Below are 6,000 nucleotides of genomic sequence, written 5' to 3' on the forward strand. Positions count from 1 at the left end.
TTTTATCTATTTTGTTGTTTTCCGTTTTATGTTATTCACTCTTTTTGCTCATATTTTTTGTTTACATGGTGTTGTGAACCACCAGTGTGTTTTTGTTATTATATGTGGGTATAATTTTTCTAAAAATGGCATTCCTAATAGCATATCTTTTGTGGTCAATTCAAAGTTAATATCTTATCCCATAATTAATATCTTATCCCATATTTGTATTTTTATATTTTTTGCCTTATATGTGATCATACTTCCTTCATTATTAAATCTTGTTACTACTATCGATGTTTTTAATTTTTTCCATTTATCTTCTGGTAAGCAATTGTATTTACATATGTTAGATTATGCTCCTGTGTCTATCATTGGTGTATAATATCTATTGTAATATCCTTCTATTATTATTTTTGCAAATATATATATATATATTTACATGTTTTTATCATAAGAAAGCTCTTTTTATTATTATCTTCTTATTATTATAATTTATTGTTAACTGTTTGTCTTCTAAATTATATGATTTTACTTGTTCTAACCATTTTATTCCTAAAGTGATATTTTATCTCCTTGATATATTTTAAACTTTATTACTATTGGTACTCCTCCAATGATTATTTCCTTTTCTGTAGTTTCTTCGGTATATATTAATGCCTTTGGTAGTTCATGCATAATTGTTCAGTAGTAATTATTTCATCTTCTATTACTAATTCTCTTGTAATATAGTTTTTTTCTTGTCCTGTATTTATTAATATTAGATATTTTCGTTGCTCCATTACTCCCGTTATATAATAATGATATGGTTTTATTTCTTCTTCTATTGATTTTTGTGGAGTTTTATCTATTCTTCTTGAGTTACTCATTTTTTATGATATTTGGGGTATTTCATAGTTTATTCTTTTTGATGTGCTTAATCTTTCTTTTACTATTTCTAAATCTTCTTCTATGTCAATCTCATTATAACTATAGTCATTATTATCTATGACTATAACTATTCTCTCAAAAGGATTTTCTATTTTTATTTTATGTATTTTATTTTTTGTTGTTATCTTATGTTTTGTTGTTACAACATACAAGTTTTTACATCTAGTTGTAAATATTTTACTTCCTGGGCTAGTTCTATCCCTAACATTTTCCAATATAATACTAGTGATTTATTTATGTTTCTGTCATTTATTGCTACTGAGTAGTTAACACTTATTATAAATTTAAATTTTTGGTATATGAGGTTACCTTTTACTGCACTTATTATACTTTTTTCTATAGATTGTATAATTCTATCATCCGTTAAGTATATTTCTATGGGTGTATCTATTCCTTCTCTAAAATATGTTTTTATTAATATTTCTGTCCTAAATGAACATATTTAATTGGATTTTTAGCCTTAATATCTTATATTTCTTTATTTATTATTTGTTTGTTTATTATTGGTATTTTAGCCTCTCCTTTGTTGTATTTGCAATCTATGATATGTTCTCTTTGACTTACTCTTCTTTTTGTCGTTTAAACCAATTTCTTATTGTTGGTATTTCAAATATTTTTTCTACGCTTAAGTCTAATTCTTTTCCTTTTATTTGTTCTAATATATTATTATCAATTATTATTTTTTGTTCTGCCAATTCTTCATCTTGATATTTTTCTTTAGTTATTATTTGTATATCTGTTTCAGTCATTGATATAGTATTCATTATCTGATTCTATTACTGAATTGTTTTCCATTTCGCCTGCTTCGTTTTCTGATAATTCATATATACTATCTTCACTTTCTAATTCATAATTTATGTACTCTATTTGTGTATATTTTTCATTATCTACCAGTATTTCTGATATTTGTTTTTTCTTTGGATTTTTAGGTAATGTACAATTTTTTTGCTATATGTCCTAATTTTTCACAATTGTAACAAGTACATTTTGTTAATTTTTTCTTTGGTCTATATGGTCTTTTAGTTTTATAGTTTTTACATAGTATCTTCTTCTTAGTTTTTTATATTTATATTTTGATCTGTATTTTTTATTATATTATCTGTCTGTACAACCGAATTGGGGTGCTGTTTTATTTTTGCAACATGCTAAGTTTTTTACCAATATTTTTTCCATTTTGATTTCTTCTTTATGTTTTTCACATAGTTTTATAAACCATCGTTGTAAGAATTTCATTCTAGTTCCTAAGGTATCTGTTAATTCTACTTCATTCCAACTTTTTATTACTTTTGAATTAAAAGGTTCTGGTAATTTTGTAAAATATAATTTTCTTATTTCTTTACTTTCTTCTGTGCTATATGTTCCTTTCTAATAGTATTCACTAAATGCACATGTATATTCATCTATATACACATGTTACATATTGCTAATTTTGTCATTAGATTTCGGTTTATGAGTTTTTCTTTATTTTGTTCTTCTACTTTTGTTGTCATACTATTAAATTCATTTCTTATAGCTATTTCGTATTTATATAATATTTTCATAGTTGTAGTAGCTAATTCAGCATTAGATTTTTTATTACTTCTTAAAGTTATCAAACTTTTCTCTGATAAATTTTGCAGCCATAATTTTTGTCACGACCCAAAAATGGACGTGATGGCACTCTTCTTAACCCACCAAGACAAGTCAGCCTAAAACTCAACTATTACAATAAAATGCGGATTTTTTTAATAATAAACGCAAATATACCTCCAAAATCTGGTTGTCACGTGTACAAGCCTCTAAAATATTACAATTGAATCAAAAGAAAAATACAAGTCTCATATGACATTATTTCTAGAGTAGAACAAGATCATAAACAAGAGTAAGAAGGATCGCTGAGAAGACAAACAACTACCTCACAAATCTCCCAGAAGCCTTGGAAACGAAGAGAATGACAAGTACCACAAAAATCCAGGCTCATAACCTACAAAAATTTGTAGAAGCAAGGGGTGAGTAGCAAATCACACGGTACTCAGCAAGTAAACCTCTAAATACGAGCTAAGGGGATAGAATACAAGTACTCCTTTGTCACACCCCAAATCCGGATGTGATGGCACGTGTCCATTTCCCACCGGACACGTCAGCCTAACCCAACCACAACGATAGAGAAGTAGAAATACGAGAATAAAAGATAATAAATAAGCGGAAGACTTTAATTAAGACTCAACACTACCTAGAATTTGGTTGTCACATGTACAAACCTCTAAATACAGAATTCGAATAAAAAATATACAAGTCTCAGAGTATAGTTCTCGAATAGAACAAAACTAAAAGTAAAGATAACTCAAGGGCACGTCTGGAATGAACCGCTACCTCTCGAGTATGTCCCGAAGCTCAATCTGCTAAAGAAACTACTAAGCCGAATCTGAGAGAGAGCTGTCAACCTACACAATTGTGTAGAAGCAAGGGTGAGTACCGAAAACCACAGGTACTCGCAAGTAACTCTAAACTAAGCAAAACTAGCAGCTACAAACAACTCCTTTCAATCCCAACCGAACCACCGAAATTTCAATCTAGCAGCAAACCAACCAACCTATACTAAACAGATCATATTCAACAACCAGAACCAACAGTATATCCTCATCAACCTCAGATCAACAAATAAGAGCAAGTAGATCAAATTCCACATAAGAAGGGTAAACCGATACAATCCACACATCACAGACAAAGATAAGGCAAATGCGATGCAAAATGCAATAATGATGTCATGTAGTCGTGATGCATGTCTGTCCTACGATACACATCTGTTGACGTAATCAGTCCGCGTTGAATACTCAAATCAGAAACCATGGGGGCCACACATGGACCATGTATCACCGCCGGAACCAGATCCTATCGGCATCCAAATCGCTAGGCGGAGCTAGTCCATCTCATGTATCTCTAGCCGGAGCAAGTCTCAACTGTGTCTCATATCCATCCATCCTCATATCAGTATCTCAGAACTCATGCAACAGATAGTTCACACATGGGATGAATTATGAATATACACATGTCATCAATCACAATCATATCACGATCACATCATAGTATTACACATCATCTGTCTCAATCACAACCATATCACGACCACATCATAGTATTACACATCACTTGTCTCAATCACAACCATATCACGACTACATCATAGTATTACACATCACCTGTCTCAATCACAACCATATCACGACCACATCATAGTATTACACATCATCTGTCTCAACATCAATGTTTGTATCAATCATAGCCTACTCATGCTCTTCTATCCCCTCAATATCAGTTATCACATGACTTATTCAACAAATTCAAGTCACATATAACACATTTAACTTGTTTTATTCCCCATCTTTCATTTACAACAATTTCAATCAACAAATAAAACCCATCCTCAATCCCCATTACTCCCCAACACAATTAGGAACGTAGTCATGTGTAGTCTAAGAGTTTTACAAAGTTTGGAAGCCACTTGCCTTAAAACGAACTCCAAAAGTTACTTGACTTGAGCCTTTCCTTTCCGAGTATAATCCGGATCACGATAATCTATTCAAACAATTATTCACAATCACAATTCGAGTCCAATGACGCCAAAATCAACAAATTTAGGGAAAAAGGGCAAAACGGTCCAAAAGTCTCATACCGGAAAACGATACCCAAATCTAGAAATTTTTGATGTAAAATGATCCTTAAAGTATTTGGAAGCGAATGGTGAAAACCAATTTGAAAATGGAGTTGAAATCAATTCACAAACTCAATTTGAAGGAAAATTCACGTTCTTAAAGAAGCCTAAAATATTCGGATCTGAAACCCCGACTCGAAAATGAAATATCTCTTGAAAAACATCTTACCCATTCTTAGATAAGTTCAAATATGAAATTTCATCTAAAACGGAGTTAAGATCGACCTTGAAATTCTCAATTTATCAAACTTTAACTTTACCGGGAAAGTCCAAATTGTACGCGGTTAATATGATGAAAATAATCGATGAATCAATAATTTTATGTTAAAATCAGTTTACCCATAACATAAGGATCGAAAATATACCTTTTTCATCAAAAAGGGAGTCCAAATCGATAAAACCCCAATTTTTCCCAATAGGTTTACGGATAGGAAAAAAAACCAGATAAAGAAATTATGAGAAAATGTCGAATTGAAGATTGAATACTAACCCTCATATTAATTCAAGAAGAAACCCGTAAGAATCACTCCATTCTGATCTCTAGAACTCCCAATATGCTCAAAATACCAAATGAACACAGTCTGAGATTTTTATAACAGTACATAGCTGTTATGCACCAGAAAAACAGCAGTTAATCTTTCACTAAAAATGCCGTAATTTCCTCATACGATAATGAAATGACCCGATTCTTTTTTGTAAATGTCTTAAATAATGATACGGACCTGCTCGTTCAATCGGAGCTCAATTTCATGCTCGGTTGCCCAGTCAAATATCATTTCTACTCGGTAAATAATTATTTCTCATTTGCGATAAAAGTTCAATCTCGGGTTAGGGAAAATGCACCAAAATTTGCAGATAAGTCCTATAATTCATGCTCAAAATTTCAGAACCTTCGGAAAAAAAATTCGACTTTTAAAACTAATAATGAACCCTTTAGTTGCCACAATTTGCTGAAATAGTGTCAAAGCATCCAAGAAGCTTAAAAGCTCACCCAAAACTCATTTGGCACTTCCCGAACACAAACCAAATATGCTACTAGCTTGAAAATGACATTTCGGACTCAATGAAATCGTTGGAATTTGAATTCGAGGTCTCCTTGACCCGGTATCCGATAAGGCGTCAAGAAACTAACTTTAGGCTCAAAAACTCGAAACGCATTCGGGGACTCTTAAAATTCAACCAAGACTCATTCTAGACTTAGAATCACCCCCTGAATCCAACAGTGCCCTTGGAATTCCATTTCGAGCACTGGAACCTCGTTTGTTGACCAAAGTCAACTATTGATCAAAATTTCACAATTTTCGCAACTTAGGACCTCAAATCTTCGTTTTAACTCCAAATTCAACTCCGTAAATTCTCATAGACCCGTTTCGACATTCTAAAACTGTTGGAATCGACGG

This window comes from Solanum verrucosum, unplaced genomic scaffold (assembly GCF_900185275.1).
Source record: "Solanum verrucosum unplaced genomic scaffold, falcon-dt-bn FXZP01000062.1, whole genome shotgun sequence".
Taxonomy (NCBI): Eukaryota; Viridiplantae; Streptophyta; class Magnoliopsida; order Solanales; family Solanaceae; genus Solanum; species Solanum verrucosum.